This window comes from Alexandromys fortis, unplaced genomic scaffold (genome assembly GCF_014885135.2).
Source record: "Alexandromys fortis isolate MF-2015 unplaced genomic scaffold, M_Fortis_MF-2015_v1.1 scaffold_62, whole genome shotgun sequence".
In the NCBI taxonomy this organism is placed as follows: domain Eukaryota; kingdom Metazoa; phylum Chordata; class Mammalia; order Rodentia; family Cricetidae; genus Alexandromys; species Alexandromys fortis.
Window position 1 is genome coordinate 8231096 of NW_026067942.1, and position 12612 is coordinate 8243707.

The 12612-nt window shown below is 46.8% G+C and overlaps 1 protein-coding gene and 1 long non-coding RNA gene across 2 annotated transcripts in view; one reads left to right on the top strand and one right to left on the bottom strand.

The window, feature by feature from the left end:
* Nucleotides 1–995: 995 nt before the first annotated feature.
* Nucleotides 996–12612, top strand: part of Lamb3 (laminin subunit beta 3) — a 68720-nt gene continuing 57103 nt past the window's right edge. The window contains exons 1-3 of the mRNA XM_050148284.1: nucleotides 996–1134; nucleotides 1915–2095; nucleotides 3695–3757. The gene's annotated coding sequence lies outside the window, so the exon portion shown is untranslated. The remainder of the gene's footprint in view (nucleotides 1135–1914; nucleotides 2096–3694; nucleotides 3758–12612) is intronic.
* On the bottom strand, nucleotides 3282–6073 carry LOC126505410 (uncharacterized). Its single transcript, XR_007592897.1, has 3 exons — nucleotides 5939–6073; nucleotides 3691–3949; nucleotides 3282–3510 (listed from the first exon to the last, which is right to left on the bottom strand). It is a non-coding gene; the product is annotated as an uncharacterized lncRNA (long non-coding RNA).

Sequence of the window (12612 nt, forward strand, 5' to 3'; positions counted from 1 at the left end):
TTTCTTTTTTTTAACAGGAACAGGCAAAGGTGACACTGACTGCTAGCTGATCTTCCAGAGGTCCAAAGTTCAATTCCCAGCCCTACATGGTGACTCACAACCATCTAAAATGAGATCTGGTGCCCTCCTCTGGAAAGTAGGCATACATGCAGACAGAACACTGTATACATAATAAATAATTTTTTAAAATCTTAACAGGAATTCTGAGTGGGACATGGTGGGTGTGTAAATTCGTGCTTTATATTCCCTTTAAGTACCATTTTATTATTTTTGTTCTTAAGAACCTGTAGTAATTTTGTTTGTCTGAACACCTGCTAGTTGAAACATTAAAGCTGGCTACTTGGGGACACATTGATCTTGAGAGGTGTACCTATCAGTCTTGAGGCCGACTTACAAAAATTAAAGGTTGAACAATGGTAAGTATATGAATTTGAGGTGTATACAAAAGGGCTCACAAACAGAGTAGAACTGTGTAGGAAACTGCTGTCAGAGGTGTGAAGAACTGATAGAAAGTATCAGAAAAGCCACCACAGATCCAGAAGTCAGAGCTGAGTCTTGGGTTAGGATTTTGGCAAGCTCACAGGAAACAGAGATGGCTGTGAAGGATGAATCTGACCTAAATGTGGTTGCAGATGGCAGGGTTAGAGAGCTGCATGGCATAGGCACTGAAAGGTGACTTTCAGGTTACCCTGTGTGACTCTCAGGTGACACCATGTGGCTGGCTGAGACCTTTGTGGACTTGAACCTGGAGATGATGGAGTATATTCAGGACAAAGTCTACACCAAATCCAACTCACTAATGGCGTGCTAGCCAAAAACAACACGACAACACGGGGAAGAGGCAAAGGTCTGTGCTTGCGTGTGCATCGGGGCTCATGTGTTTTAGGAACAGGGCACGCTCAAGAAGGTGCAACCTGCCTTGATAGCATTTGACTTGAAACAGACAGTCATGAATGTGTCCGTCAGTACACCGTTGGTTCAGCAGCTCCAGTGGGAAAAGCCTCCTGTAGCTGGCTGCATCACTGGGGTGGTCTCCAGGACAAAGTCAGGCCAGCACACTCTTCTGCTGCTGAACACAAGGGAACCGCTCCACTCAGCAAGCCACCCTTCGTCCAGGAGCCTGAGCCCCTTCCTGTGGGGGAATTTTATTCCGTGGGCTATTTCTTTTCTCCTTCCTTCCTTCCTTCCTTCCTTCCTTCCTTCCTTCCTTCCTTCCTTCCTCCCTCCCTCCCTCCCTCCCTCCCTCCCTCCCTCACTCCCTCCCTCCCTCTCTCCCTCCCTCCCTGCCTGCCTTTCTCCCTCCCTTCCATCCTTTCTTCTTTGGGCATGGTCTTACTCTATAACCCACTAGCCTCAAAATCACTATGTAGTCCAGACTAGCCTCAAACTCATGGCAACCCCCACCCCTGCCAGCTTAGCCTTCTAAATGTTGGAGTTACAGGCATTAGTCACCATACCCGACTTCCCATGGTCTGTTTCTATCTAGGCTATTCTTGGACGCAGGCTTAGTTTCCTCCTGTACTCAGTGCCTATCTTCAAGGAGAGACTGCTGAGCAAACATCTGAGGTGAAATTTCAGCTGTCTGAGGAGAGAGTTCTGATGTATAACGGAGTCATCAGCTTCTCTCAGACTGAGGGGCTTTCTGGGCTATGGAACATTTAGAGTGTCACTCACGCTAGGAGCAGCAGAACCCTGAACATTCTCCCTCCTCCAGGGTTTTCCTTTGGAGAGAGCTCATGGGTGATTCTCTCTGACTGTAATTCACTGGGGTCTCACTGTCCATGTTGCAGGGTTTCCTGTGGGCAAATGTGATATAGGTACAGCAAACTGAGCCCACTCCCCACAGCCATTTCTCTTCCAAGTTTCTCTGAGATATTACCATCCACAAATTAGCCTTTGTGACATTTCTTTCAGGTGGTGCCATCCGTGGGCAGGAGAAGGCCAGCTGAGGGAGCCGTGAAGAGCAAGCCAGTAGGCAGCACTCATCCCCTAGGCCTCTGCTTCAGGTTCTGCCTCCAGGTTCCTCCTTAGACTCCTGTCCTGATTTCCCTCCTTCCCTCCAAAGATGGACTGTGGTCTGAAAGTGTAAGATGAAGTAAGTCCTTTTCTCCCCACGTGACTCTCAGTCATTGATGTGGGATTCCCCTCTGTATGCTGTGAATACCATTGGTTAATAAAGAAGCTACTTTGGGCCTCTTGACAAGGGCAGAACTTAGGTAGGCAGAGTCAGAGAGAAGCCATATAGCTTCGCTGGAGCCAGATGGAACTTTATCCAGTAAGCCACAGACACATGGCATCACACAGATGACTAGAAATGGGTTAAAGTGTAAGAGCTACCCGATAAGTTAGAGCTAATAGGCCAAGCAGTGTTTTAAGTAATATAGTTTCTGTGTGTTTATTTTGGGGCCGAGCCGTCAGGAACAGACAAGCTGCCTCCTCCAACAGGTCATGGTGTTTATCGCAGCAATAGAAACCATATTAGGACACTGCCTGTCCTGGTTGGTGCAGCCACAAGGCTGTGAAAGTCGCCAGGTGACCACGTGAGGCAAAGGGTCCCTGCCCCTAGTGGGAGGGACCATCTTGCCTGTTCCTTTATGTGAACTGCAAATAAACATTTGTCAGGTTAAGATGCTGCGACCTTGTGGGTAACTCACTGCTTTAGCATGTTATGGTCTCGCTCCTCGACTTTGGGCAAACTGGAGGAGGACGGCAGTGCCTCCCTCAGGGTCCAGCCTCATGGAATGTGGCAATGACCACACGAGGCACTGGGCTTATAACAAAGAGCCTGGTACACAGCTTGAACCTAGGACCTTCATTACTACTGAGGCACACTCTCAGCTGTGTTCTCTTTTGTTACCCCAGGAAGATATATAGCTGTTTCTTCTGGAAATCCTTAATTGAAGGAACAGACAAAATCTATAATGTCAGAAAGCATACACGTGCACCCCATGGTGGAACAGGCTTCTCCCTACTGCTAGCTCAGCTATTGGTCTTATACCTGGTATGGCTCACGATGCAAGGGTCCAGCCTGGAGGATACCACCATAATGTTTGGGCATTGGGCCCTCTGCCATGTGTAAGCAGCCTGCTTTGGCAGATGGGACACCTTCCACAAGAAGGTGACCAGGTCAGAACGGCCTGGAAGTTGGAGCTGGGTGAGGAGCTCTACTACACGTGAGGATGCTGGGTTCTGTAAATAAAAAGTCATTCAGGAAGCCCAGAATTTCAGAGAAGCAGTGAACACTATAGTATAAATATGCCACATATGGTGTTTGGGGCTTATTTATACGACCAACATTTTATTTAGCTGAGAGCCAGGCATCTGGGTTCCACGTTTGTTGGCGTGGGAGTTAGAGGAGCTGTGGTCCCTCATTGGTGACACCGCCCACACAAACGACAGATGTGACACTATTGTCATTGCACAAATACACACAGGCGACTGAACAACACCAGCTGATAGGGCCACGGCTTTCTGAGCAAATGACAGGACAATCAGAATCAGCTGGAAGACCTGCAGGAGAACAGCAGCTTTGAGAGAAGGCACTGGTTTTACTCTCCCCTTTCTATCTTTCCCCAAACCTAGCAGAAGGGCTGGCTCCTGTTAGAGACTTTGACACTGCAGCACGTTCTGTGAGTCTCAGTTTAGCCACCCTCCCTCCCTGTGCTCTCTCTCATTGGCTCTCATGTTTACCCAGGACGTGTGTCAAGGACTCCACGGATGTAATGAGTCTTCCTCAGCCTCTGAAACAAAACTTAAGGTAGGAAGTCCGGATCTTACAAAATCTACCACCTTCTGGGAACAAACTGTGAGCCTGGGGGGCTCAGTGGGAGTGGTCAAGTGGAAGGCAGGAGGGGTGCAGTAGAGGGGACTTGTGACTCTGAACACCAATAACTCTTATTCCCCAGGTCTGTTTTCTCCAGTGTTGATTATGCCACTGAGATATGAGAACCTAGGGAAAGAAAGAGATGGATGTCTTAGCATTGATTTCTCTATTTTCACTCTGAGTTCTTTTGCTTGAGTTGAGTTGCTTTTGTGTATGTTTGTCTCTGCCCCACTGCTGTGGGACAATGGTCTTGTACCCTGTCACTTGTATTGTTTTAATAAAATGCTGATTGGTCAGTACCCAGGCAGGAAGTAGAAGTGGGGTAATGAGAATAGGAGAATTCTGAAAAGAGGAAAGGCTCAGTCTGCAGTTGACACCCAGACGCAGAGAAACAAGGTGAAAATGCCTCACTGATAAAGGTACCAAGCCATGTGGCTAACATAGACAAGAATTATGGGTTATTGTAAGGTATAAGAATTAGTTAATAAGAAGCCTGAGCTACTAGGCCAACAAGTTTATAATTAATGTAGACCTCTGTGTGTTTCTTTGGGACTGAATAGCTGTGGGACCAAGCAGGACAGAAACCTCTGTCAACACCCCATCGGTTAACAGGACCTCAGAAGCAGTCACTAAAGTTATTAAAACAAATAAACTAAAGAATAAAACTAGGCAGAGTCTCACAGCCCTGGGAATATGGAGGCCCCAGGAAAAAAGAGGTCCCCTCTGCTGCCTCAGACATGCTGATGGAAGGGAGTTTAGTCTCAGACCTTATTACATCAGCTTTTGTTCAGTCTTTCTCTTTTGATTCTGTCTGTATGATCCCTTCAAAACCATAAATCCAAAAATCTGTCACATTCACACTTGCTCCTCTGTCTTCCCTGTCTGTAAATATTCCCACCCCTGACTCTGCTCTTTGCCTAGTCCTGTCCTGGAAGGCCAGAAGCTAAGGCCCTCCCTTCAGCCCTATTCCCAGGGTGCAGGAGAATTGTCTGTATTCTGTCAATCATGTTTTAAATAAACACTGATTGGCCAGGCAGAAAGTATAGGCAGGAAAACCAGACAGGAAGTAGAAATGATGCAATGAGAACAGGAGAATTCTGGGAAGGAGGAAATTGATTCCTCCCACTTCTGCCCAGACTCCAAAGATGCAAGATGTGAGCTGCCCTGCTGAAAAAGGTACCAAACTATGTGGCTAGCATAGATAAGAACAATGAGTTAATATAAACTACAAGAGCTAATAAGTAGCCTGAGCTAATGGGCCAATTAATTTTATAATTTATAGAGATCTCTGTGTGATTTTCTTTGGGGCTTGCTGGCTATGGGCTACCGGGTGGGACAGAAACCCCAACAAGCAGGCCCCGTTTGTGTTACACCAGGGGCCCTCTGTGGTGGCCTCTCTGCCCTCTGGTTCAGTTCAGTCTGGAAGGAATCTTGGATCATGCAAAGCAATTCTGGGGTGAGGGAGAACAGTCCTTGCCAGTCTCTCTTGGTGGGTGGCTCAGGTGGGATTGTTTGTTTTGCTTCCTGCAATGACTGCGCAGGCCAGAGTACAGCATCTGGAGGATGTATAGTCCTGGCCTGTTTCTCTTTATGTCATGAGGTCTGTGGGGTGGCTTCCTCACAGTTCTCACTACAGAAGAGGGCTTCTGTGTGTATATCACAGTGTCTGATGTTACCCAACTGGTGAGTGGCCACGCTGGTGGGACAGGAACCCTACCTTCTTACCTCTTCCTCTCTCCTATCTTCTATCTCTCTACCCTGAGGTTTTAAGCTAGAGTCCTAAGTAATCAGCCCTGAGATCAGAACTTCCTGGAGTTGAGGAAGCTTCAGTATTTTCTGTCCTTAGCTGTATCTCACCGTTCTCTAAAGAGCTCTTAAAACTTGGAAAGTTTCAGGGGCTACAAGGATGGCTGGTGGTTCTTGCAGAGGGCTCAGCTTCATTCTCAGCACCCATGTAGGGCAGCTCATACCTGTCTGTAACTCCAGCTCTGGGGGATGTGACACCTTCTTCTAGACCCCTCAGATACCTGCGTTCATGCATGCACAATCCCCTCCCATGCATACACATAATTAAAAATAAAGATGCATCTTTAAAAAAACAAAAACATTGCTCACCTTCAAACTGTCGAATCTGGGAGTGAAGCCTAGTTGGCTTGTGTGTGTTTCAGTTCTTCCAGTAACTCTAATCGGGTAGTTTCAATGAGACCCAGCAGAAATCCAACATCTTTAGTTGCATGAAAGCTATTATTATAAACTATTTAAGATAATTAAGAAATTCAGGTCAGTAGTTAGTCATCTATAATAATCAATCAAATAAACAAATCATGTTAGGTGTGTTTTCAAGATCAAACAAATATATTTTAAATATATAGATGGTCTTCAAACACTTCAATGATCTACAGATATGGCATTTAAAATGTTTTTAAAATGTAAGACTTTTCATGACAGTGAGACACATCTGCTCCTGATAGTACCAATTTATTTAAAAAAAAAAAAGGATGATGGGCATCAAAGACCCTCCATATGGGGTTTGCTTTTCATGTGACAAAGCTAGGCCTTTTAGACAAGAAACTACCGTTGCTTTGACTGCTGACGGTATGTTGTCCAAATTGGACAGGCATGACACAAAAGAAAATGACTGCCAAACTTTTCCAAGACAAGGTAGGGAAGTCCTTCAACTCTTCCTGCTTCAGAAAAAATCTGTCAGATATTCTAGACCTGTAGGCTGAAGCTGGATGCTTCAATGTTGCAGAGGAACCTTGGGTGACTGTCCAGACAGCCAGATATCTCTACCATTTCTATAGTTTTGGAAGTTTCTTGTTCTGCACTTCCTGTTTACTCAGGTAATATTATATCCTTGGGTCTTTGATGGGGTTAAAGACTAGCTAGTTATAGTTACAGTTTTCCTAATAAGCAAATTCAGAAAAGAAACCCATAAAAGATGTGCAAATGTATAGGATTGAGAGACATAAAAGCTTAGTTGTTTATCTAAAATAAGGTTTTGAGGTCTAAAATTAGAGTTTTGGGTTGATAATACAAGTTAGGATAAAATAAATTAGGTACAAAACTTTTGACTCACCAAGATAGGCTAGATTATGGAATATTTTCACTGAATTTGCCAAATACAGAAAGACTGGACATTATAAATGTATGTAGTTTTTACCTGATAATTGTTATTACTGCATATAGTTTTACTGTGTTAGAGTTAAGCCCTACCATTGTTATTAGGACAAAAAAGGGAGAAATGTAGGATATTTGTTCACTATGTGAAGATATATCGCTGTGAGTGGTATAAAAAAAGCTGGATGGATAATAGTCATTCAGGAGAGATGGGTGGGACTTCCGGGCAGAAGAAGAAAGGCAGGGCTGCCAGCCAGGTGCAGAGGAAGCAGGATGGGCAGTGCAGAGCGAAGGTAGCAAAGCCACAGTAAAAAACATAGATTAAAAGACATGGGTTAGTTTAAGTTATAAGAACTAGTTATTAACAAGTCTAAACTAAGGCCAAACTTTCATAATTAATAATAAGCCTCTGTGTCACTATTTGTGAGCTGGTGGCCCAAAGAAAAATCGATCTGCACTGCCATACAGTCTAGTCCCAAGTTTTGCCGTGTTTGAGTAGCGGGGCGGGAGCTAGGGCAAGTCTGTGCACAGACCGTGTGGAGCACAGTCGCTGCAGAGAGTGCTGATTACGAGCCAGACAGGCCATGCGTACCCTGCTCCTTCCTCCCCAGACATGGGGCATCTACTTCCCATACTCAGCACTAACTGCTAGGCTGACAGTAGGAGCTTAAGCCTGTCTCTAGTAGACTTTTGCAGACCGTTTAGACTTAAGGCCCCGTGGGCAGTCTTCTGCAGCATGGGGGGCAGATCTTCATATGCCCCTATCCTATCTCACGCTACACCATCCTGTCCCTGCCCCAGCCACACCAAACTGCCCAAGTGGCTCTGGGCTGCACCTTCAGAAAGGTATCCAGCTCTCCTTTCTGGGGCTGGGCAAACTTGGATGCCTTTTTGTTGTTGTTGTTTGATTTGTTTTGTTTCTGTTTTGAGACCTATTTCCCTGGATAGCCCTGGCTGTCCTGGAACTCACTTTGTAGACCAGGCTGGCCTTGAATTCATAGAGATCAGCCTGCTCTTCCTCTCAAGTGCTGGGATTAAAGGTGTGAGCCATCATTCACCTTGGTGTTTAAGATAGGGGTCTTTCACTGAAGCTGGAACTCTCTGATTCAGCTGGCCTGGCTGGCAACCCCTGAGGATTCACCTCTTTCCATATTTTCACTGCTGGGATTACCAGTTTATGCTACCAGGTCTGACTTTTTTTTTTTTAAGCATGGGTTCTTTTTAATTAAATTTTATTTATTTATTTATAAAAGATTTCTGTCTCTTCCCCCTGCCGCCTCCCATTTCCCTCCTCCTCCCCAATCAAGTCCCCCTTCCTTGTCAGCCCAAAGAGCCATCAGGGTTCCCTGCCCTGTGGGAAGTCCAAGGACCACCCACCTCCATCCAGGTCTAGTAAGGTGGTCCTTTAAACTGCCTAGGCTCCCACAAAGCCAATACGTGCAGTAGGATCAAAGAACCCATTGCCATTGTTCTTGAGTTCTCAGTAGTCCTCATTGTCCGCTATGTTCAGTGAGTCCGGTTTTATCCCAGGCTTTTTCAGATCCAGGCCAGCTGGCCTTGGTTAGTTCCCAATAGAACATCCCCATTGTCTCAGTGTGTGGGTGCACCCCTTGCGGTCCTGAGTTCCTTGCTCATGCTCTCTCTCCTTCTTCTTCCTTCTTCTCCTGATTTGGACCTTGAGGTTTCAGTCCGGTGCTCCAGTGTGGGTCTCTGTCTCTGTCTCCTTTTATCGCCTGATGAAGGTTAATATTCAGGAGGATGCCTATATGTTTTTCTTTGGGTTCTCCTTATTTAGCTTCTCTAGGATCACTAATTATAGGCTCAATGTCCTTTGTTTATGGCTAGAAACCAAATATGAGTGAGTACATCCCATGTTCCTCTTTTTGGGTCTGGCTTACCTCACTCAGTATAGTGTTTTCTATTTCCATCCATTTGAATGCAAAATTCAAGAAGTCATTGTTTTTTACTGCTGAGTAGTACTCTAATATGTATATATTCCATACTTTCTTCGTCCATTCTTCCATTGAAGGGCATCTAGGTTGTTTCCAGTTTCTGGCTATTACAAACAATGCTGCTATGAACATAGTAGAGCATATACTTTTGTTGTATGATAAGGCCTTTCTTGGGTATATTCCCAAGAGTGGTATTCCTGGGTCCAGGGGTAGGTTGATCCCGAATTTTCTGAGAAACCGCCACACAAGCACGGGTTCTTGGAATCCAACATAGGCCTCTATCTTTATGTGGCAAGCACTTTTCCGACTGTGCCATCTCCTTAGCTCCTAAGGGTGATGTTTGAACTACTGGATCTTAACAGGGTCTAGGAAACCCGAAGACCAGAGAATCAGCAAGAATGAGGGAGGGTTCTCAGGCCACATGGCATGTCTGGGGCCCTTGGTAATGGTTAAGAATGTGAGCGCTTGAACAAACAATAAAGGCTCCAATCACTGTCCACCAGCTGGGACCCCGTGATTGAAAATAGCCTCATTTTTTTTGATGTGAGAAGTAAGGCCAGCCAGGTGCCACCCACAGTGCGGTGGAGATGCTGAATGGGTTAATGCAAGGCAAGGCCCTCTGGGGGCAGACAGGAAGTATTAATATGGTTGTTTTAGACTGGCATCCTGATTTCAGGCCCAGCTAGCAGTATGCATCAGCCTCAGAGTCCTGTCCTGTTACTGGTGTCCCCTACCAGAGTCTGCCTCTCATCTGCGCTTTACCAAATTACCAGGACTACCCATACACACTCCACCTGCCCTCTCTCTCTGGATAATGGGTGTGCAAGGCCACGCTAGGGTTAGTCACCTTGTAAAGTCTCAGAGCCATTGTTGGAGACCATCCTGCCTCACAGACAAGGATTCAGCCATGACTCATCGTACTCTGGTGGTGCCCAGACTTAGTCACCAGGGACCCTGTGATCTGACACCTGAGATCCGGGATCGTACCTTTTAGTCCCCTTGTAATCTTTCCCTCCCTTTCTTCCTTCCCTTGTGATAGCTCATGGAGCAGATTCTAGATGGCCCCTTCCTAGCTGCCTGCATGGTTTGAGTCCAGCAGATGGACAATGTGGACATTGACCTCCAGGGTCATGCTATACTCTCCAGGGTCATTGCCAAGGGGGCCTGATGGGCAGGCAAATGAGACGACACCCTTGTCAATAGAGCGCCATTTTGGCAATCCGGTGTGGGCGTTTCAAAAGACAGCACCCACTGCTGCCTGCAATGCAGAACATTCTGGTGAACACGGGTCTGTCACCATGGCCTCTGAGGAGGCCACCATGAAGACCAGACCTGGGAGACTCGGGAAACTGAATGATTTATTTTGATGTCAACAGGAATCTACTATTCTACCAACCTCAAGCTCCTTCCTATAAGGTTCCGGGCGCTTGGGAAAAAAAATGAACAAAATAAACAGGAACCCACGACTCCTCAGACACAACACCCTAGTGGTGGACACAAAACAAAACAAATACGACCAATCAGGAAACCGGGTCTCCTCAGTCACAGTACCCTAGTGGTAGACACAAAACAAATATGACTAACCAGGAACCCGCGTCTCCTCAGACACAGTACCCTAGCGGTGGACACAAAACAAATACGACCAATCAGGAAATGGGGGCTGAGGCTGTAGCTCAGTTGGCAGAATGCTTGCCTAGCATGCGTGAAACCCTGAACTTGATCCCAGCACCGTATAAACCAGGAGTGTTCCTACATGTCTGTAATTTCAGCACAAGGAGGTGGAGCAGGAGAACCAGAAGTTAAAGACCATTGCCAGGTACAAATCCAGCTCAAGGTCAGATTAGGTTACATGAGACCTTGAGTAAATTAGGGAGTTGGTCAGAAGTTGGTGTCGACAAAAAAAAAATGTTTTAAGAAGAGGAGTGAAAAACCCTACTAACAGCATAGGGCAGGTGAGGTTGGGAGTAGATGCGGATAGGGAGAGTGGTTGTGGTTTTAAATATGGTGGTCAGAGGAAGCCTTGGTCAGGATTCTGGATTGGAAGAGAGGCTTGAAAGTGATGGGAGACAGTTTTGTAGATGTCCGAGGCACAAGTCTCCCAAACCACTCGAGCAGCTGGGGCAAAGGTTATGCCAGAGGCAGACCTGGTATCTTGGAGGCCTAGAGGGGAGGATGTACCAGCGATGTGAAGACAGGGATGAGAGTAGGAGTGGAGAGTCAGCTTAGGGGAGTTCTGACCACAGACGGCCTCTCAGACTGCCTGGGATCAGCCTGGTGCAATGTGGAACAGAGCGGCCCAGCCAAGAGGGCAGTGGGGGAAGGGTTCTGGTTTCTTTGGACACTGAACCAGCAGAACTCATGATTGGCAGTTGCTGGTATAGATGCAAAACAAATCAAAAGAAAAAAAAACCCAACCCAGGATAACTTCACTAGCTTGAGCAAAAGCTCTGACAACCCAGGCTCTAGGGCAGACTGTTGCTCTGAAGCAGGGACTGCCTGGCAGGGTCAGAGCAAAGGGCAGACACAAAGGGGGTGCTGAGGTGCTCAGGTCACACCCTGGCTGCCCTCTGACTCCAGCCAGACCCTCATGGGACTGTGGGCTCTGGTTTACACAATTAATCTCTGGATACACTGGGTTCTGATGCTCTGAAGCCTGTGCCAGGTGACCTGAACTTCTGGGGGCACTTTGGAACAGCTGGTGTTCTTGAAGAGTTGGGCTACTCTTGGAGGGCCTCACAAACGTCTTCTAGAATGTTCCTGTGTGGGAAGCATCTGCAGAACAGCTGATGTTTGCCTTCTGCGAATCCAAACCTAGGACCTGCCCCAGCTTGCAAAGACTGAGACACCAAATGCTTATTTACCTGGGCTTCTGGGCTCAGAAAGGGAGGGGGGAATTTAAAGAGTCCACTCACCGTGAGGCCCATCCCACTTCCCCTCTTCTGGGATTGGGGCTCCCACGCCCAAGCTTTCCAGCCGACTGAGCTAATTATTATTGGGCTCTTTGTCACATCCTCTGGTGAAGGGGGAATTTTCGGAAGTCTGGACTTGGGGCATGGAAACAGACCAAGTGGTGGAAGTGGGTTCTCAAAACTCAAGGTATCAGATGTGACCCTTCTCTGCCGGAACTGATGGGGTTGCTGTGTGCCCCAAGGCGCTGATGAAGGAAAGCCGTGTATTCTTACCCCACTGCAGAGTCAAACCAGACTCCACCAGCGTGCTGCTTGTCCGTTTGCGAGCTGCAACGTTCCTATGTTTGAGCTTGAGCAAAATTTGAAGCCTGGGATGAGACCCATCCCGGTCAGCCCAGGGAATGGTTTACAACTCTCCTAAGCATCTTGGACATATTCCTCAAGTGTAGAGGAAACCTTGGCACCCTGGATGGGGAGTCGCAGAGCCTGCTTATGACTGGAGATGTAGCTCCGTCAGTGGCAGAGTGCTGGCCCAGTAAGTGAGAAGCCCCGAGTTCCATGCGCAGAATGGGGTCAGTTGTGCATGGTGGTGCCCACCTGTAATCCCTGAACTTGGGAGGTGGAGGCAGGAGGATCAGAAAATCAAGATCATCACTGGCTTTTCAATGACTTGAAGGCCAGCCTAGGTTGTATGAAACACTGTCTTAAAAACAAAAAATTCTCCTTCAAATTGTGACTTTAAGGAAAGAATGTTACAAAATAATGTCAGCGTCTTCAGGGTTAGGACAGGGACTATGACCTTCCAGGT